General features: G+C 38.8%; 1 protein-coding gene across 3 annotated transcripts in view; it reads right to left on the minus strand.

Moving 5' to 3' along the window:
• LOC122492270 (limbic system associated membrane protein) overlaps nt 1-23,042 on the minus strand; it is a 660,170-nt gene that overhangs the window by 447,463 nt on the left and 189,665 nt on the right. The gene's annotated exons all lie outside the window — the stretch shown is intronic.

Consider the following 23,042-nt stretch of genomic DNA (forward strand, 5'->3'; position numbering starts at 1 on the left):
TGAATTTTAACATTAAAAAAATCCATTAAGATTTGGTTTCTAAAGGATATTTTAAGCATTTTTCTCTGTTCTGCATCACAGTTAAAAAAAACCCTTCAGATAATTATTGAATTCTATTCCATTATGAATTAAAATATCAGGATCTCTTGCCCTGGAGTAAGCTCCTAATTTTACTGTGTTAGTAAAGGTATAAGCAAAAAACACAACCTTCTATGAGCCTTTAAAAGGAAAGGAAATAAATATAGGAACTTGATAAATGATGGAAGAGAATGAGAAGCCAATCAGGTGACACTGAGGCCCAAAGTGATTAGCAGCAGCAGAGAGCTACTCCTTCCTTCTAGTAGAGACAGAGGAAGTGGTAGTGCTTGAATCCAGGAGCAAAAACTGGAACTATGAAGGTCAGTCCTGAGGATCTGGAGTCACAAAAGAAAGTCAGTAGCCTGTCCAAGATACCAACTGGAAAAGAGAAAGAGAAATACTCTAGCTGTTTTCTTTCTACTGCTCTCCAGTTTCCCACCATGCCTGCTAATGTCTGAGACCAGCAAGAGGATCAGCAGAACAGGAACGCCTTGGAACCAAAAAGCCTGTGGAGGTCAGACTCCTGCTACAAAGACAGGAGTAGAACAGTTTGAGGACTGGATCCAAGAAGCAACTGCTATAGGTCCAGGACAGTCTAGCTCTTTAGCATAGAAAGGAAATAGATTCTTCTTCTTCTTCTTCCTTTTTTTTTTTCATTTTTCACCTCCTATATGTTAGCAAATTGTCAAAACCTAAGTCAAAAGATAATTCAAATACATATAGGAGACCTAAAATGTGGACTATTTTGAAATTTCTAAGTTCCAAAAATCTAAACTATTCAATGCATGTTTTAACGTTGAGCCCTGAAACAGTGAGGGTTGAAAAACTCCTATGCTTCCACACAAAATTTTTCCTCTGTATTCATACAATTTGGGGAGAATCAGGAATAGGAAAATATACAATTTCTGAACAGTTGCAACTTTTATTTCATAAGCCATTTGCTGCTAGCAAACCAAATGTATACAGGAATGTAGTAATAAGGTAAGGAGGAGTAAATGAAAATAAAATTTACGGCAAGTAATTTTTTATTTAAAGGTCATACTTAAGTGTGCCTGGGTGGCTCAGTTGGCTAAGCATCCAACTCCTGATTGCAGCTCAGGTCATGATCCCATGGTTCGTGTGATCTAACCCTGTGTCAGGCTCTGTGCTGACAGCGAGGAGCCTGCTTGGGAATCAATCTCTCTCTCTCTCTCTCTCTCTCTCTCTCTCTCTCTCTCTTTCTCTGTCCCTCCACTCCTCTCTAAACAAACACAAAAGCAAACAAACATATTAAAAAGATCATACTTAGTCTATCATAAATGGTCTGAACACTTACAATTATGAAACTTGTGTTTCTGTATTATAAATCTGGTAAGTGGCAGAAGGAACATAATAGGGTAGTCTAATTTCAGCAGAGTATTCTATGCTGCTTGGCACATTTTTATTTGTACTCAGTAAGTTCTCTTATTTGCTCCTTATGGTAGATTCCATAAACTTTTACCACTCTGCTTTAAAGTCCCCATTCCAAGTACAATCAAAATAAGATCTAGGTTACATCTTCCTCAATTTCCCTTCCTACTACTTTAACATTTGTGTGTCTATTGACCTTTACTTAATCCCTATTGTAGAGGCAGTACTCTGCCCCTTATCACTGGAGAACTATGCCACCCTGGGTCTTAGCAAACCTTCTCTCAACTCCTTTGGCATTTGTATAAGTTAGGGTCTTCTTGGGAATGTGTTACTTTATCCCTTTCTCAACCACAATCATATCTTCAAATGTCCTTTAAATGTATTTATTCCCAAATTTATTTCCATTGATCTAATCTTATCATATAGCCAGATACATATCCAACTTCCTACCAAGCAAATCCATGTACTCATACCTAACATGTCTTTACCTTCTCTTCCAAACATCCTCTGCTTGCTTAATTCTAGTGTATTTAAATTCCAGAACAAGAATCCATCCTTGTGTCTAGAATATTCTTCCTCCTACTAATCTTTGTGTATCTAGACTTTTGCTGTCATTTTATCCTCTTTGCCTCAGTAAGACTTACCTAACCACAAAACAGCTACCCTGTGGCAAGAGGAACAAAAGCAATATTAACCCATTGGGACTGCACCTAAATAAAAACGGTTTTCTACAGCAAAGTAAACCACCAACAAAGCAAAAAGACAACCCACCAAATGGGAAAAGATTTGCAAACAATATATCTTATAAGGAGTTAATATCCAAAATATTTATCTAAAAGAACTTATACAACTCAGCACCAAAAACCAAAAAATAACCAAATTAAAAATGGGCAGAAGAAATGAAGACATTTTTTTCAAAGAAGACATACAAATGGCCAACAGACACATTAAAAGATACTAACTAATTATCAGGGAAATGCAAATCAAAACTACAATATCACCTCACACCTGTCAGAATGGCTATTATCAAAAAAGATAAGAAATAACAGGTGTTTGCAAGGATATAGAGAACGGGGAGCCCTTGGACACTACTGAAGGGAATGTAAATTGGTGCAGCCATTATGCAAAACAGTGTGGAGGTACCTCAAAAAATTAAAAATAGAATTGCCCTATGATCCAGAAGTTCCACTTCTAGGTATTTAACCAAAGAAAATAAAAATACTAACTTGAAAAGACCCTATGTCCATTGCAATATTATTTACAATTGTTTCGATGTGGCAGCAACCTAAATGTCCATTGATAGCTCAATGGATAAAGAAGATATTGTATATATACAGTGGAATGTTATTCAGCCATAAAAAGAGTAAGAGCTTCCCATGTGTGACAACAGGGACGGACCTAAAGGGTATCACAGGAAGTGAAACAAGTAAGACAGATAAGGAAAATACCATATGAACATTTTATATGGAATTGAAAACAAAACAAAACAAAACAAAACAAACAAAACAAAACAAAACAGAAACAGACTTCCAGATACAGAGCACAAACTGATGATTGCCAGAGGGGAAGAGAGTCCGCAGATAGATGAAATAAATGAAGTGGATTAAGCGATACAATCTTCTAGCTATAGAACAAATAAGACATTGGATGCAATGTACAGCATAGGGAATACAGTCAATAATATTCTAACAACTTTATACGGTAACAGATGGTAACTAGACTTATGATGGTGACCATTTTGTAATGCACATATTGAATCACTGTCTTGTACACCTGAAACTAATACAATATTGTACGTCAGTTTTCCTTCAATTTAAAAAAAAAAAACACTCTGCTGTTTTCTTATTTCCTTATAAAGTCAAATACAAACGTCTTAGGAAAACAAAGCCCTTCAAAATCTGGCCCGAAGTTTCTTCTCAGCCTTTGATTCTTACCTTTTTTATCTATACCCTGTTTCAAGGTGTATATAATTTCTTACTTTTCTCCAAATATATCAGACTCTTTGTTCCAATATATACTGTTCCTTCTGCATAAAGTGTTTTTTTTTCCTTTTCCATCATAATAATTCCTCTAAAACCCAATGTAACCCCTTCTGAGACATTTTTCCCATATCTTAACAAAATCGGTTTTGTCTCTTGTGTTTTACTTTGGCACTTACTACATCACACTATGTATATATGTAGGTAGTATGCCTCCCGCTGGACTGCCAATTCCTGTAAGGCAGGGAACATATCTTAACCATCACTGTATCCTAAAGCCTGACACCTGCCTGTAATGGAATTTGCTGAATGGATGAATACATATATTTGTTAATTCAAACACATGAGAGACTATAGCCATTTTCTTGGAGTTTTCAATTTTCTCAAAGGAAATCATAATGGAGGCAAAAAGTACTGATTCTAAGGGAAGAGAGAAGGAACACAAAGAAAAATGTGGACTATACTTCAGAAATGAAATGCATACTTTCCATGCTTCATAAGGAGAAACAGGAAGAGGAGGAGGAGGAGAAAAGAAAAAAACAAAGGAACACACACACACAAACACATACAATCACACACACACACACACACACACACACGAAAAGGTAGGTAGTCTGTATTACTGTTTCATTAATTCTCATAGAAATATCAAATCAAAGAAAATTAGAAGAAATCTTAGCAATCATCCAGTCCAAACTCTTTCCTTTCCCAATGAGAAAAACTGTACATCAGTAGGTTAGATTTGCTTAAAATCACTCAGTTAATAGGTAGTAGAACCTTAATTTGAGTTGTTGAAACCAAAGATTAATGATTCCTTCACAAATAAAAATTTTCTTGTACACATTTACTAGTTTCCGGAATTAAAACACATTCTTATTCTTTATACTACCATTTTTATTTCGACTTTCCAAACACACTCTTACAAGCTTAAATGCAATTTTCTGATATATCGCTGCCTAAGTACATTTAGGGGAATACATAGAAAGATAAATACAAAAAGAAAAAACCTTCATATACAAAATTTCACTTGATAAAAGAATGTTAGGAGGGCAAACATGTTGTATGCATACAACAGGAGACTAAGATGCTTAAACACATACAATTTTAAATCTCTGGAAAAAAAAATCTTTAAAACCTTTCCTGCAAAAGTACCTTATTTTCATTGTTATGTTTTGATATGAATGACTATAGCAGGCAAATGCCAGTATTCTCAGCCCTAGTCCTGGTTTGTCTGAGAAAATGATGCCAAGCGTGCAGTGCCATCTGCTCCTGTAGCGATGCCATCCTTCCGTTTTTCAGCATGGTGATAAACAACCCAACTGCACATCATTTTCTGAGTTCCACAAGCACCTCAGGGCAGGAGAGGGGAGGGGATGTGGTCCGCCTATGTCACATCCAAAGAGATGCATACAATAGGGTGTGGGAAGGGAGAATCAGTAGGTGAAAAATGGGAGGACAATCCTGGAAACACCAAAATAGCCACAGGACGGATTGTCTCCTACTTTGCAAATGTCCTGGTTGTGGTGATAATAGGGCAGAGGTAGAATAGGTATGGGGGTGATGTTCATTTCAGAACATCTGAAATCAACAAGCCTCATATTAGCTTTTCTATCCTCATTTTCTTTAGTGACTATGGTTATCTTCTCACGAATAAATACATGGTCAGAAAATGGACATGTAATTAGAAAGCAAGCTGGGAAGATATATAGAAACATGTGGTATTAACAATTCATGCAGGGCTTATATATCATTGTCAGTACAATACAGAAGTAAGGTCATGGAACTCTAATCTCAACAAAGTGATGTGAAAGTTGAGACAATTGTAAATTTGGGAGTGACCATTATCTAATATTAAATTGCTCCTGTAATTTCCCTACCTCTGTATTTAAGGTAGTTTCTGTTTGTCCATAATCAGTGATAGGAATCTCACTAACTTATTGTATCAGACAAAGACCTTTCTATATATATTTCAGACTTCTTAGATGTTTTAGATATATATCTGTCACACAGTTTCTTAGTTGATAAATAAAACCATCATTTTATGACATCAGTGTTATCCTCTAAGACCCTAGGACACAGGTTGAATAAGTATGTAAGGAAGTTAACAGGTCAAGATTTGAGAAGAAAAAACCTTCAAATATGATATAGAAAAATAAAATTGTGGAGATATTTGGAGGTATTACTGGAGAAATTGAAGGAGCAATGTATATAATAACATTTTGGTAAAGAAGAAGTTTTAGGACTAGGGTAAGCTTATGGCAACACTCAGAGAAGAGATTCTGTAGAAAGCAGGAGGGAATATCAAGCTGGATTGTGGCCTTGAATCAAATATGTAATCCATAAGAGACTTTAGCAATTGAGGTCTTTCTCTAGTCTTTTGACTACTTAAAATACAGGTGAAATATGTAATTAAACATAAAGCGATAATGAAAATCAGCCAATAGGAACCTTTGCCCGGACAAATTGACTCATCTGAGAGGATTAATATAATCACTTATTACTTCTCTCAAATGGTAATGAAACATCATGTGTACACCTAGAGAACCATAGAGGATGGTGGTGGGTTTGAGTCCACACGCTATAGAGGAAAAATCACAGGAGGGTAACAGAAGAGTCGTGACCTTGAGGACATATTCTCAAGGACATATTCTTTAAAACTGACACTATTGGGGCGCCTGGGTGGCGCAGTCGGTTAAGCGTCCGACTTCAGCCAGGTCACGATCTCGCGGTCCATGAGTTCGAGCCCCGCGTCAGGCTCTGGGCTGATGGCTCAGAGCCTGGAGCCTGTTTCCGATTCTGTGTCTCCCTCTCTCTCTGCCCCTCCCCCGTTCATGCTCTGTCTCTCTCTGTCCCAAAAATAAATAAACATTGAAAAAAATAAGCCTTCTCATAAAACTGACACTATTAATCACCTGGGTAGTGACAGTTACCAAATTCTGTTCCAGGTAATGCTTGGTTCTAGAGATACAAAAATAAAGCAGACAGATGTCCTACCTCTAGAAGTTCAAATAATGGAAGAAAAGACTGATGCACAAGTAACTCATTTACTTCGAAGCAAGGATGTAGACCTGCCTTCTGGAGTAAGTTAGAAATGACTCCAGAAAGGAAATATGATTTTAAATTCCAGAGCTTGCTTTGAAAGATGAATGGGATTTTGACAGCTAGAAAAGGAGAATGGGGCATTCCAAGCAGCTATGATGTTTAGACAGGACCTCTGGGACAGAATAAACCATTTAGTTCATCCTGCATCCTGCAAATATTACCTTAACTTGGCAAAAAGTCAGGCAAACGGGGCAATCTTCTATGTTATGTCCAAACTGCTCAATTTTCAGGTCAGCTCCTTTGGACCCTTTTGGTCTTGAGCTCTCTACCCTACCCTGCTCGTTCCTCATTGTGGTTTCTTGAGCAAGATGCCAGGCCAAAGATGTCTGTGCATACATGTTAGATATGAGTACATCCACATGTCTATATGCACTTATGTGTGAAACACTGGCATTTGTTCTTCAAACTGATACAATCCCCATGATAAGAGTCTTTCAAATGCACTAAAGTTTAATAACACTATTGAAATAGTGAGAGTCAGGGTATATGTCGATCTAAGGTGTGTCCAGAATAATATATATCCCCTGATTTCAGGATTAGTAAGTCATCTAGTCCCTTTGTCTGATATTCTTTTTGCCTTGGTGCCTGGAAAAGTTGTCTGCTTAATCCTGGGAGCCAGTGGTTCTCAGATTGTGGAAACTAGAGAAGATGCTTTAGTATCTAGTCTTTTGGGAACTGCACACCCAGGAAAGTCCCCGAAAATACTGCTCTAGCAAGCCCCTTTAGATAATACGTAGGCAAAGTTACAAACAACACTGCTTTATAGCATATTATTGTTACAGTTTCACCAGTGACAATATCATACTGTCAACAATCAAACTACTAAAATCATCATTTATAATTTACAAAGTACTTCCAAGTGCATTATCTCCTTAAAGCCTCCCATGAACCCTAAAACAAACATTACTATGAACCCCATTTTATACATAAGGGGACTGAGATCCAGAGAAATAACTGACTTGCCCTGAATCTCTCAGTTATTTGATATCAGTGCCAAAGAAAAACCCAGATCTTCTGAATCCTATGCCTTTTTTTTTTGCCCCAGAACAATGATCTGTGCCAAACAGACTCAAATTCAATAAAATGAATAGCAGAGTGCTTGACAATAATACCCATATTCTATTACCTAGCTAATTTTAGTTTAAAGACAGTATTCACCTGGGTGGCTCAGTTGGTTGAGCAATTTCTGCCTCAGGTCACGATCTCGTGGTCCATGAGTTTGAGCCCTGCATCAGGCTGTGTGCTGACACCTCAGAACTTGGAGCCTGCTTCAGATTCTGTGTTTCCTTCTCTCTCTCTCTTTCCTCCACTTACACTCTGTCTCTCTCTCTCAAAAATTAAAACATTTAAAAAAAGATGGTATTGATATTTTCCCAATGAATACTTAATTCAAGTGAGAAGATATCTTCTTTGCAGCCTGAGACACACTGTCAAATCTAGATTGTCAGGAGTTTCTAGAACTTGTTACCTAATCTAAAAAAAAAAATCACACTACTATTGGCTATGCATTTGGTAACCCTTGCCTTATTAAAGAGCTGTTGCCTTCACCCTGACTTCCATTCATTTTTCAATTCATCCTTACAAAAACAAATATTCAAGAAACCCTTATCTGTATACAAATTAAATGTAAATAGGAGCGCCTGGATGGCTTAGTCAGTTAAGCGTCCAACTCTCGATTTCAGCTCAGGTCATGATCTCACAGTTCATGGGATCAAGCCTGACTTGATGTGTGCTGACAGTGTGGAGTCTGCTTGGGGTTCTCTCTCTCCCTTTCTCTGCCCTTCCCCCCACAAAAAACCCTTTAAAAAACAAATTAAACATAAATTATTACCAACAGTAGAACAGCTATTTTCTACCTCCTCTTTCAGATGCTGAAAACTGTGATGAATAGAAAGGGGAAAAAAAGGAAAGCTATAAAAGGAAAGAGAAGGAAAAGGAATCCATTGTTTCCCATGTTCCCACCTCCTTCTTACAGGTGGAATGAAATATGGAAGCAGAGAGTTGATAAACAGATCATCCTTTAGGTGGGATTCCTCCAAGGGACACAAGGTTAGCTGTCCATGTGCCCACCTTCATCTTGTTCCCTTGTGTTCAGACCCCTACTTGCTAGGACATACTGCCCCCTTATAAAGACAAGTGGCCCCAAGCAACAGTTTGTGTTGTTTTTAATTTTTTTTATTTTATAAAATTTTTTATTTTTATTTATTTCTATTTTTTTCACATTTTTTTTTCTTTTTTTTTTTTCTGAAATTTATTGACAAATTGGTTTCCATACAACACCCAGTGCTCATCCCAAAAGGTGCCCTCCTCAATACCCATCACCCACCTTCTCCTCCCTCCCACCCCCCATCAACCCTCAGTTTGTTCTCAGTTTTTAACAGTCTCTTATGCTTTGGCTCTCTCCCGTTCTAACCTCTTTTTTTTTTTTTTTTCCTTCCCCTCCCCCATGGGTTCCTGTTAAGTTTCTCAGGATCCACATAACATTGAGACCATATGGTATCTGTCTTTCTCTGTATGGCTTATTTCACTTAGCATCACACTCTCCAGTTCCATCCACGTTGCTACAAAAGGCCATATTTCATTTTTTCTCATTGCCATGTAATATTCCATTGTGTATATAAACCACAATTTCTTTATCCATTCATCAGTTGATGGACATTTAGGCTCTTTCCATAATTTGGCTATTGTTGAGAATGCTGCTATGAACATTGGGGTACAAGTGGCCCTATGCATCAGTACTCCTGTATCCCTTGGGTAAATTCCTAGCAGTGCTATTGCTGGGTCATAGGGTAGGTCTATTTTTAATTTTCTGAGGAACCTCCACACTGCTTTCCAGAGCGGCTGCACCAATTTGCATTCCCACCAACAGTGCAAGAGGGTTCCCGTTTCTCCACATCCTCTCCAGCATCTATAGTCTCCTGATTTGTTCATTTTGGCCACTCTGACTGGCGTGAGGTGATACCTGAGTGTGGTTTTGATTTGTATTTCCCTGATAAGGAGCGACGCTGAACATCTTTTCATGTGCCTGTTGGCCATCCGGATGTCTTCTTTAGAGAAGTGTCTATTCATGTTTTCTGCCCATTTCTTCACTGGGTTATTTGTTTTTCGGGTGTGGAGTTTGGTGAGCTCTTTATAGATTTTGGATACTAGCCCTTTGTCCGATATGTCATTTGCGAATATCTTTTCCCATTCCGTTGGTTGCCTTTTAGTTTTGTTGGTTGTTTCCTTTGCTGTGCAGAAGCTTTTTATCTTCATAAGGTCCCAGTAATTCACTTTTGCTTTTAATTCCCTTGCCTTTGGGGATGTGTCGAGTAAGAGATTGCTACGGCTGAGGTCAGAGAGGTCTTTTCCTGCTTTCTCCTCTAAGGTTTTGATGGTTTCCTGTCTCACATTTAGGTCCTTTATCCATTTTGAGTTTATTTTTGTGAATGGTGTGAGAAAGTGGTCTAGTTTCAACCTTCTGCATGTTGCTGTCCAGTTCTCCCAGCACCATTTGTTAAAGAGGCTGTCTTTTTTCCATTGGATGTTCTTTCCTGCTTTGTCAAAGATGAGTTGGCCATACGTTTGTGGGTCTAGTTCTGGGGTTTCTATTCTATTCCATTGGTCTATGTGTCTGTTTTGGTGCCAATACCATGCTGTCTTGATGATGACAGCTTTGTAGTAGAGGCTAAAGTCTGGGATTGTGATGCCTCCTGCTTTGGTCTTCTTCTTCAAAATTCCTTTGGCTATTCGGGGCCTTTTGTGGTTCCATATGAATTTTAGGATTGCTTGTTCTAGTTTCGAGAAGAATGCTGGTGCAATTTTGATTGGGATTGCATTGAATGTGTAGATAGCTTTGGGTAGTATTGACATTTTGACAATATTTATTTTTCCAATCCATGAGCAGGGAATGTCTTTCCATTTCTTTAAATCTTCTTCAATTTCCTTCAGAAGCTTTCTATAGTTTTCAGCATACAGATCCTTTACATCTTTGGTTAGATTTATTCCTAGGTATTTTATGCTTCTTGGTGCAATTGTGAATGGGATCAGTTTCTTTATTTGTCTTTCTGTTGCTTCATTGTTAGTGTATAAGAATGCAACTGATTTCTGTACATTGATTTTGTATCCTGCAACTTTGCTGAATTCCTGTATCAGTTCTAGCAGACTTTTGGTGGAGTCTATCGGATTTTCCATGTATAATATCATGTCATCTGCAAAAAGCGAAAGCTTGACTTCATCTTTGCCAATTTTGATGCCTTTGATTTCCTTTTGTTGTCTGATTGCTGATGCTAGAACTTCCAGCACTATGTTAAACAGCAGCGGTGAGAGTGGGCATCCTTGTCGTGTTCCTGATCTCAGGGAAAAAGCTTTCAGTTTTTCCCCGTTGAGGATGATGTTAGCTGTGGGCTTTTCATAAATGGCTTTTATGATCTTTAAGTATGTTCCTTCTATCCCGACTTTCTCAAGGGTTTTTATTAAGAAAGGGTGCTGGATTTTGTCGAAGGCCTTTTCTGCATCGATTGACAGGATCATATGGTTCTTCTCTCTTTTTTTGTTAATGTGATGTATCACGTTGATTGATTTGCGAATGTTGAACCAGCCCTGCATCCCAGGAATGAATCCCACTTGATCATGGTGAATAATTCTTTTTATATGCCGTTGAATTCGATTTGCTAGTATCTTATTGAGAATTTTTGCATCCATATTCATCAGGGATATTGGCCTGTAGTTCTCTTTTTTTACTGGGTCTCTGTCTGGTTTAGGAATCAAAGTAATACTGGCTTCATAGAATGAGTCTGGAAGTTTTCCTTCCCTTTCTATTTCTTGGAATAGCTTGAGAAGGATAGGTATTATCTCTGCTTTAAACGTCTGGTAGAACTCCCCTGGGAAGCCATCTGGTCCTGGACTCTTATTTGTTGGGAGATTTTTGATAACCGATTCAATTTCTTCGCTGGTTATGGGTCTGTTCAAGCTTTCTATTTCCTCCTGATTGAGTTTTGGAAGAGTGTGGGTGTTCAGGAATTTGTCCATTTCTTCCAGGTTGTCCAGTTTGTTGGCATATAAGTTTTCATAGTATTCCCTGATAATTGTTTGTATCTCTGAGGGATTGGTTGTAATAATTCCATTTTCATTCATGATTTTATCTATTTGGGTCATCTCCCTTTTCTTTTTGAGAAGCCTGGCTAGAGGTTTGTCAATTTTGTTTATTTTTTCAAAAAACCAACTCTTGGTTTCGTTGATCTGCTCTACAGTTTTTTTAGTTTCTATATTGTTTATTTCTGCTCTGATCTTTATTATTTCTCTTCTTCTGCTGGGCTTAGGCTGCCTTTGCTGTTCTGCTTCTAGTTCCTTTAGGTGTGCTGTTAGATTTTGTATTTGGGATTTTTCTTGTTTCTTGAGATAGGCCTGGATTGCAATGTATTTTCCTCTCAGGACTGCCTTTGCTGCGTCCCAAAGCGTTTGGATTGTTGTATTTTCATTTTCGTTTGTTTCCATATATTTTTTAATTTCTTCTCTAATTGCCTGGTTGACCCACTCATTCGTTAGTAGGGTGTTCTTTAACCTCCATGCTTTTGGAGGTTTTCCAGACTTTTTTCTGTGGTTGATTTCAAGCTTCATAGCATTGTGGTCTGAAAGTAAGCATGGTATAATTTCAATTCTTGTAAACTTATGAAGGGCTGTTTTGTGACCCAGTATATGATCTATCTTGGAGAATGTTCCATGTGCACTCGAGAAGAAAGTATATTCTGTTGCTTTGGGATGCAGAGTTCTAAATATATCTGTCAAGTCCATCTGATCCAATGTCTCATTCAGGGCCCTTGTTTCTTTATTGACCGTGTGTCTAGATGATCTATCCATTTCTGTAAGTGGTGTATTAAAGTCCCCTGCAATTACCACATTCTTATCAATAAGGTTGCTTATGTTTATGAGTAATTGTTTTATATATTTGGGGGCTCCGGTATTCGGCGCATAGACATTTATAATTGTTAGCTCTTCCTGATGGATAGACCCTGTAACTATTATATAATGTCCTTCTTCATCTCTTGTTACAGCCTTTAATTTAAAGTCTAGTTTGTCTGATATAAGTATGGCTACTCCAGCTTTCTTTTGGCTTCCAGTCGCATGATAAATAGTTCTGCATCCCCTCACTCTCAATCTAAAGGTGTCCTCAGGTCTAAAATGAGTCTCTTGTAGACAGCAAATAGATGGGTCTTGTTTTTTTATCCATTCTGATACCCTATGTCTTTTGGTTGGCGCATTTAATCCATTTACATTCAGTGTTATTATAGAAAGATACGGGTTTAGAGTCATTGTGATGTCTGTATGTTTTATGCTTATAGTGATGTCTCTGGGACTTTGTCTCACAGGGTCCCCCTTAGGATCTCTTGTAGGGCTGGTTTAGTGGTGACAAATTCCTTCAGTTTTTGTTTGTTTGGGAAGACCTTTATCTCTCCTTCTATTCTAAATGACAGACTTGCTGGATAAAGGATTCTTGGCTGCATATTTTTTCTGTCTAGCACCCTGAAAATCTCGTGCCAATTCTTTCTGGCCTGCCAAGTTTCAAAAGAGAGATCAGTCACGAGTCTTATAGGTCTCCCTTTATATGTGAGGGCACGTTTACCCCTTGCTGCTTTCAGAATCTTCTCTTTATCCTTGTATTTTGCCAGTTTCACTATGATATGTCGTGCAGAAGATCGATTCAAGTTACGTCTGAAGGGAGTTCTCTGTGCCTCTTGGATTTCAATGCCTTTTTCCTTCCCCAGTTCAGGGAAGTTCTCAGCTATGATTTCTTCAAGTACCCCTTCAGCACCTTTCCCTCTCTCTTCCTCCTCTGGGATACCAATTATGCGTATATTATTTCTTTTTAATGTATCACTTAATTCTCTAATTTTCCCCTCATACTCCTGGATTTTTTTATCTCTCTTTTTCTCAGCTTCCTCTTTTTCCATAACTTTATCTTCTAGTTCACCTATTCTCTCCTCTGCCTCTTCAAGCCGAGCTGTGGTGGTTTCCATTTTGTTATGCATTTCGTTTAAAGCGTTTTTCAGCTCCTCGTGACTGTTCCTTAGTCCCTTGATCTCTGTAGCAAGAGATTCTCTGCTGTCCTGTATACTGTTTTCAAGCCCAGCGATTAATTTTATGACTATTATTCTAAATTCACTTTCTGTTATATTATTTAAATCCTTTTTGATCAGCTCATTAGCTGTTGTTATTTCCTGGAGATTCTTCTGAGGGGAGTTCTTCCGCTTGGTCATTTTGGATAGTCCCTGGCGTGGTGAGGACCTGCAGGGCACTTCCCCTGTGCTGTGGTGTATAACTGGAGTTGGTGGGCGGGGCCGCAGTCCGACCTGATGTCTGCCCCCAGCCCACCGCTGGGGCCACAGTCAGACTGGTGTGTGCCTTCTCTTCCCCTCTCCTAGGGGCGGGATTCACTGTGGGGTGGTGTGGCTCGTCTGGGCTACTTGCACCCTGCCAGGCTTGTGATGCTGGGGATCTGGGGTATTAGCTGGGGTGGGTAGGCAAGGTGCTCGGGGGCAGGAGGGGCAGGCTTAGATCGCTTCTCCTTAGGTGATCCACTTCAGGAGGGGCCCTGTGGCAGCGGGAGGGAGTCAGATCCGCTGCCGGAGGTTTGGCTCCGCAGAAGCGCAGAGTTGGGTGTTTGCGCGGAGCGAGCAAGTTCCCTGGCAGGAACCGGTTCCCTTTGGGATTTCGGCTGGGGGATGGGCGGGGGAGATGGCGCTGGCGAGCGCCTTTGTTCCCCACCAAACTGAGCTCTGTTGTCAGGGGGCTCAGCAGCTCTCCCTCCCTTTGTCCTCCAGCCTTCCCGCTTTCCGAGCAGAGCTGTTAATTTATGACCTCCCAGACGCTAAGTCGCGCTTGCTGTCGGAACACAGTCCGTCAGGCCCCTCCGCTTTTGCAAGCCAGACTCGGGGGCTCTGCTTGGCCGGCGAGCCGCCCCTCCGCCCCGGCTCCCTCCCGCCAGTCCGTGGAGCGCGCACCGCCTCGCCGCCCTTCCTACCCTCTTCCGTGGGCCTCTCGTCTGCGTTTGGCTCCGGCGACTCTGTTCTGCTAATCCTCTGGTGGTTTTCTGGGTTATTTAGGCAGGTGTAGATGGAATCTAAGTGATCAGCAGGACGTGCAGTGAGCCCAGCGTCCTCCTAAGCCGCCATCTTGCCGCAACTCCCCCACATTTATTTATTTTTGAGAGATGGAGAGAGACAGAGCGTGAGCAGGGCAGGGGCATAAAGAGAGGGAGACACAAAATCAGAAGCAGGCTCCAGGCTCTGAGCTGTCAGCACAGATCCTGACGAGGGGCTCGAACCCATGAACCTTGAGATCATGACCTAAGCCAAATTCGGATGCTTAATTGACTGAGTCACCCAGGCACCCCACAGTTTGTGTTTTTATAAACCATGTCCCTGAAAAAATGAGTTAGTGGAACATGTTATTGTTAATTTAAGGTAGAAACATCTAACTTCCTCCTCTATTTGACTCATGATTTTTCTGATGAAATCTTCATTAGAATTTCATAAGCTCTAGAATCTAACATTACTAATTCAGCCAGAAAGCATAGTGTTAATATTTTGCAGATGGCATGGTTAGTACAAAAGGTAGAGATAGGAAAGAGGCAGTAAAAACCTTAATACCAAGAAAACCTTTAGAACAGAAGCCGGTCATGTGGGCCACAACCACCCAGCAGGTGCTTTACCCATAAGGTTAATCACACTGAAAGAAAGTGAATTCATTAGCAAAAGAGGAGTCACAAATACATATGCAGGCAGGTGAGGGAAGATAGTTCAAGTCTAGTGGGTCACTCCTTTCATTTTAAGACTCTACAGGGCAGGGGTGCTTGGGTGGCTCAGTAGGTTAAGTATCTGACTTCGGCTCAGGTCATGATCTCACAGTTTGTGGGTTCATGCCCCACATCGGGCTCTGTACTGACAGCTCAGAGCCTGGAGCCTATTTCGGATTCTTTGTCTCCCTCTATCTCTGCCCCTCTCCTACTCACACTCTGTCTGTCTCTCTCAAAAATAAAGAGTAAAAAAATTAAAAAAAAATACTGTAGAGGGAAGATCCTTTAAAGAAACTAAACCAGGCAGAGCAAAGTATTGAAGCAAGAATAGATAGCTGATCCATTTCTCAGGAGGGATTACTGTAATGGGATAGGAGCTTAGGTTGAATGACATCTAAAAACAGTTCCAGTGCTAAGATTCTATAAAATATTTCAATTTGCAAATACCTTAACTTCATCTTAATTTCACATGCAGAAGTCTTACCTTTTTAGAGATATCAATATTCAGTGCTTATCACTTGAATCATGTTGTGTCCTCAAAACAAATGGATGGTAAAAAGCATTATTTGTTAAGCCTCAAAGCTGAAAAACTCATTCTGCTTCTCACACATTTGACCAATAGTGACAAATCACAAGTGGTAGGCAGCCCAAGCGGCCAATGTTTATTAAATGTCTCACTCAACCCCAAACCTCATGAATTGTTTAACATACAAGAGAGACAGAAAGCCAGTATTTCTCCTTGTGTCAGCTCTTGTTAGGAGTGTCTCTGCTCCTCTCACTCCTGGCTAGGAACAACATTAACATTCATTGTTCTTGAAACACATGGGAATTCAGGGAGCCCTTATAACCACAGCCAATCCTGTGCCATGTGGCTACGAATGCACACCCAGTCTATAAGCACCAAGAGGCAAATGTGAAGGACACACCAAATAGTACACACTTAGAAGGCCAAGGCAGTTGTCATTGTTCTGCCTCCATTGGCAACAATTTGAATATGCTAGGGAGAGAAAGAATCCAGTAGTCTCACACCAAGAAACCCTCATGAATTCAATACTGAAAAAATGAGACTTTTCAAATCACCCATTTAAAAGTTAGCCATAAGGAAATTGGCTTTAGGTAGCTTGTGACCTGCAAGATGAAGATTCTTATCCAGTCTTTGGAATAATTAGAGAATTTCATCACTGTTAGTGGTTTTCCTTGCTGCTTTGCTCACTATTTTGTGGCAAAAACCAGAGGGCATAGCTAGGGGGAGTAGGTGGTTGGTTCATTTGAAAAATATCTAAAGGTACTTGTAATCATGAGTCCCTGTGACTCTATGTAGATACACATTTTTTAATAACTATCTTGGATTTTCCCATGAGAACAAAACATTTTAGCATTATGAATGTGAATAATTCAAGGAACACTTACTGCAATAAATATCTACTTAGGCATACAACACTACCATTTCTGTAATTTTTATGGTTTCAGTTGTCCTCACAAATGTGACCCTAAAGTTAACTTTAAGGGATCTTTCTGATTTGCACCAGCCTCCAGGAAGGCCAATTCCATAACACCCATCATTAAGAATTAGGAAATGATTCCAGTTGGATTTGGGGACATAAGTCCCAATCAAAGATTGAGGCCTCTTTGGTCTACGATGCCCTGACCAATGGGAAAACAAAAACAAAAACAAAACACCAAATATTGAGTAAGTCTATCCCTTTCTAGAGTTTTTTGATCAACATGATCTTGAGCTAAATCAGTAGTCCCAGAGCTATTCCAGATTTGGAGAATTATCAGGTCTCTGGAGCATAGCACATGGCCTCACTCTTTGACTACTCTTTCTTCCTAAAGAGAGAGCTAGGGATTGTCTTGATATGTTACTATCGCAAAGGAATCTAAAAAATGGATACATTTTCCAAATTGAATAAATACAGAAATAAAATACCCTTCACCATCTGCACATACCAACCAGCCATATAACATGAATTTCAGTACTCAGATGTCACCCATGGAAAGACAAAAAATGGGAGGTGGTATTTTCCAGTAGCAAGATCCAATTTCTAAACAAAGAGTTTCTGTGGTGGTTGTAAACATCAGCTATACTCCCTGGAGAAACACATTTTTCTAGAACATTGCATATATGTAATACATAAAGCATGTTTTTATTACTAGTATTTGTCTTCTATCTTTCACATATCTTTGCAAATGACAATTCACAGCAACCCAAAATAAGACTGCAAAGGCAAGGGGAAAAGAGAGCATGAGATAACATTAAATGTAATAAACCTGAAGCTTTCTCTTTGTTGTTCACATAGCTGAAGCTAGTCTGCAGGAAGACTTATGTAGATTCCTCTCAGAAGGATGGAGATTTCTTATTTGTACACTGGATATTAGCAGCTGCAGTGCTTCAGTGAACTCAAAGTTTTATAGTGGAAAAATAAAATGGATAAAACCAACAGAGTTTGAAATTTAAGAGTGGGGGACAATGTCAAGACACCAAGTTAGTGATAGGATTCAAGCTGCTGTAAGGGTCACAGTGACAACTCTTCCTTCTCAAAAAAGCCCAGCAAGATCATTCTCATTTTCTGAGAATCATAACATTTTTTAAGTACATACTAATTTTCAGATCATCAAGTTCTTCCCAATTTAAACACCATATGCTTCTTCCAATTCCTGCCTTTCCCTAAAGTTCCACAATGGGACCAAATCCTCTAAAGTCCAGCAGCACTGACTGTACACATCCTTCATTGGGAACATTTAATATAATAACCCCCAGAAGAGTTTCTCTGTTAATATACTTTATACGTATATGGAATATTCCTTAAGGACAAGGACTGTGATATATCTCATAGTATCCAAAATCCCTTTACCATCTAACACAGAGAAGAAGGAATAAACTTATCTGTTGAGGATGAAAGTCTCTGTATCCATTTTATAGCGAGAAGTCTGTCCATAAATTGTATCTGGATTTGACAGTTCTTATATTCAATTATGCAACAAATTGATTCATACAGATTTCACTCACCAGTACCTACCTGCTTTACAGAAAAGGACAATGGCATAATGTGGCTGGACCAATAAGGGAATAGACTTTTAAAAACAGACAGAAATTAAAAGAAGGGGCCCCAGCATGTCATGATAAAGATGACTTGTAGCCTGGTTTACTCCATTTCTGCCTCTCATGAATAAACAAAATCAGTTCCTCTATTACACCTTCTTATTTCAGTGATATCCTAGACAGATCCTGCTGGGACTCAGACTTGAAGAGAGTGCCATTACTTAACCAGAACTAGAAAAAGCTAGCATGGGGTTTTATACAAAACTATGGCTTTATAAAAACTCTGACTACAATCTGTTTAGTGGTTGAACATGTTAGTTTCAATGTCTTTGGAAAAACTCAAACGATTGGAACTATTTCCAGGAAATTTCCCAGAACCCAAAAATCTTCCCATAATGTATTTTTCCACAAACCTCCCTGGTTAAAAACTTACAAATTTGCCAAGAATAGTCACTTTTGTTCTGGGTGTTGGCCAATCTCTCAATCTCTCTGCTGTTTCCCTGGAGAGGATTTCTGATAAGAAATTGATTCTCATCATTCTTCAGATTGGATGGGGGCTCTTTACCAATTACTGAAGCTGGACATCAGGAAAGCACCTGTGCTCTGTGTGACATGACATTGTATCTACACTTCCATCTCATTTCAAAGAACAGTTCCTTCTCCTGACATGCCCATCATCATTGATGGTGATATTAATTTCAGTAACATGGTTTTGTACTGATATAACAATTATGAAATGAAAATTAAAAAAAAAAGAACAATTGAGTGCATCCGCGGTTAGAAGAAAATCTAAAAGCATAATTATATTTTAGCTCACAAGTTAAGAAAAGGAAGATTGGCCAGAGAGATGCAAAAGAGTATATCAGAGAGAAAGAGTATAATGCTTTAAACATGAATTTACTGACAAGTTTGCTACAGGGTAAAAGTCTTTGGTTGGAGCAGACACAGTTTAGAAGTCCACATGCTAGAACTTGATCCTTGCCAGAAATCTCTTTCAACAGCCACTTTGAAACATGTATATTTATAGACAAAGAGAGCCATAAAAATTGCATATGGTCTTTTGACTGCTTGAGCACTTAGCCTTAACTAGACATGTGAAGTGGAAGCCAACTTAATCTTTCTCCTAGTTTTTAATACTTTGGTGCTACAACAGTACACTTACTGTTAGGATTTGCTACTCTTAGTTAAATCTCTGAAGGCCATGCTCTGAGATTCCTAAGACTAGAGGCTGAAGGATCTAAGGGGAAAGATTGAGCTTCCATGACAACTAGATGAGAAGTCCCTTTAGGGATCCAAATCAGCTTGGGCTTTAGGGGGAAAAATGTATGCTTTCAGGAAAAAGTAGAAGAAACCTGTATTATTAACGTGGTCTAGAGGTGAAACCATACTTAAACAGGAGGTGCCATTCAGGAAGGGGGTGTGTTTATTTTATATTTTAAATGGCACATTGAGTCATAATGGAAATAGTCAGACACCAATGAATTATATATATTGTGACCATTTTCCTTCTCTCCCAGTTTTCCTTTTTCTTCCTGGTGCTTCCCTGTTTATCCAACCTAATGCAATAAAATGCATAATTAATTTCTAAACGCTTCCGTTGAGCGGTGCAATTTGTCAAGTCGAGTTGTTAATAGAATTAAGCTTTTTATCAGAGATTAGCAAAAGAAGGTAAAAAAAATTAATTACAGAATTGTATGCCTCCCTGGTTCAAAGCCAGGTTTTGGATTAAATGTTCGATAAAGGTTTCTTGACACGTTATAAAACATTTAGCAAGAGCTGCTTTCCCCTAGTGCATTTAAAACCTGTCTCTGTGCAAACCCAACCTGCAAGGCATGTGCATTCGGGTAGACCTTTGTGCACGCCAGTGTGGGGAGCTACAAAATCATTTTACAAAATCCTGAGGAAAATGTTGGTTTTCCTCACACTGCTCAAGACAAGGGATAAGCTATGACCTCACAGGTGTTTTCCATCTTTAATTTTTGATAGTGTGATTTACAGCTTGAGTGAAGTTGAAGAATTGGTTGGAGGGAATAATAGAACAGTACACTGATAACATGATTAATATATGATAGGCCTTCATCTATAATTCTGTATAAGATACCTACACAGGTTAGTATGTAAGGGCTGTTCAAAATATTTGACCTTACCTAAATCTCTCATATAATTTATCCACTTCTTCTAAGCTTGATCCTTTCTTTCTTCTCTGTTCTGTGTCCTCATCACCTCATTCTCTTATGAAGCAGAGTAGTTCAACCTATTTCGTGCCCTCACTTTTTCCAATCCAGGTGAGGAGGAAGGAAAGAAAAAACGAATCTGACACAGAAGATACTGACACCCATTGGGCCACGTTTTATGAGTGGCACAAATGACTGTTCTTCAATGGCAGGAAACATTTTACCTTTTTTCAATTGCTTGTACTAAGACACTCAGATGCAGCAAGCACTTCTTGCCTGCTCTTCCACATCTGGAGGTCCCATGCTTTCGGCCATCTCTTTCCGAATCCCACCGTCGAGACCCGTTTGAGCAAAGCCCAGGGCATAGTTTCCAGAGTGAAGTTGTGCTCTTCCAAGAAGGCACACTTGGTGTGTAGGTCCTAAGTTCTAAACTTAGGATGGGAGGCCAGAGTTTGCCCTTCAGTTTCAGAGGCATGTTTTCTCATATCCCCTGCAGCAGAGAACCAAGCACTAGAATTACAGGGAACTTCTGCAGACTAAACAAATTGGTACACATTTACAACTGTAGTAGATCCAATGTATGCACTCTATATACTCTATCCCTCCGAAACTTGGGAGAAGAAGGAGAAATGGGCCCTAAAAAGACAGTATATAAAGCATCCGTCTGTCACGAACACTGTCTCAGTCTGAGCTGCTATTACAAAAGACAACAGATTGGGTGGATTAAACAACAACCATTTGTTTCTCATACTTCTAGAGGAAGGGAAGTCTAAGATCAAGGCAACAGCAGATATAGTGTCTGATAAGAGCCTGCTTCCTGGTTCAAAGATGGCCATTTTCTCACTGTGTCCTCATATGACAGAAGGGGCAAGAAAGCTCTCCAAGGTCTCTTTTATAAGAAAACTAATTCCATTCAAGAGGGCTCCAGCCTCATGACCTCATCACCTCATAAAGGTCCCACCTCCTAATAATACCATTGCATTGAGGGTTAGGATCACAACTAATAAATTTGAGGAGGACACAAACATTTAGTTCAGAACAGAAGCTCAATCTTTCTTTTTGTTTTCTTGGTCCTCATTTTTCTTTTCACTCTATCTTTTATGCTTTCCAATGAACTTTGGATAATACGTTAAGTAGTCACACAAAATTCAATTTTAAGTACTCAAAGAGTAGTACAGTATGACTATTTTATGTAACAAAATTAGATTATATAAAATAATGCTGTTATTGCATATCCCATATAAAATTATAGATTTGTTCTAAATATTTTCTCTTAATTACAAAATAAACAAAACCAATAACAAAACATAACATAGAATCAGCTTACACATTAGGTTGAGAATTATAACAAGCAATGTAATTTTTCTGATCGTTTGAATTTAAGTTCCATGATCTCTAGGGACACTTGGTTTTGCTTATTGTCACTGTAACCTCATTACCTTGAATTTCTGATACATAGTAGGTACTCCATAAATATTAGTTAAATCAATGAATAGTTAAGTGAAGGTTATTTATCGTGGGTTTTTTTGTTCCAAGTATTTTATTGGGTTTTTAAATGTATTCCTTTGCTTCCTCAGTAAACACAGAAACATACTTTGACTTTCCTTAATGGCTCAGAATTTTGCAGCGCCTCATTAAGTATAAGTAATATTAATTAGCACTGTAAAATTAATAACCTGACAATTATCAGGTAAAATGGGAGGAATCAAAGCTGATTCTCATTGACCCTAATTGTCACCCACTTTGCTTTAGACTGATTCTTTGATTCTAGCTTGTTTTCTTGTCCTTAATCGCATTCTCATAAAAGAATGAAGAAATGTGCAATTCTATGGCCTCCTAAATGAAATTTAATACGGCTGCCTTTCTACAAAATTAATGAGTAATCTAAGGATGAATCTATCTTCTCCAAAATTGTTTTCCAACCCTCATTATAATCTTTCTTATCATTTGTATATTTCTCCTTTGAATTTTCAGTAGCTTTTAAAGTACCTTTTCTTAGCTGAGCATTAACAATAACTTAGTTACTATGGAAGGTTTACTCCATTCTTTTATTTTTTTTTTCAATTAGGAATCTTTTCCATTTTAAAGATTAGTATATTTGAAAACCTTAATCTTTAAAGTACTCAACAGAATGTCAGGGACAAATTTTGTGAAGGTTTTCCTTTTTACTAAAATTTAACAGAATTCTACACAAAGCAATGTTAAAAAAATCTTGTATTATACTTAGGTGATGGCACTCTTTTATTGAATGTATCATATTCTAAGTAATACCTAGGTACATGGTTTGAATTAAGGAAGCAAAAACACCAATAGGAAAATAATACCATTACATATTAACTCTGCCTCTGGAAGGTGAACACACCTGCCTAACATTAAAACAGAGTTGTTACAGGGCGCCTGGGTGGCTCAGTCGGTTGGGCGTCCGACTTCGGCTCAGGTCATGATCTTGCGGTCCATGAGTTCAAGCCCTGCATCGGGCTCTGGGCTGACACCTCAGAGCCTGG

Source organism: Prionailurus bengalensis, chromosome C2 (assembly GCF_016509475.1).
Source record: "Prionailurus bengalensis isolate Pbe53 chromosome C2, Fcat_Pben_1.1_paternal_pri, whole genome shotgun sequence".
In the NCBI taxonomy this organism is placed as follows: Eukaryota; Metazoa; Chordata; class Mammalia; order Carnivora; family Felidae; genus Prionailurus; species Prionailurus bengalensis.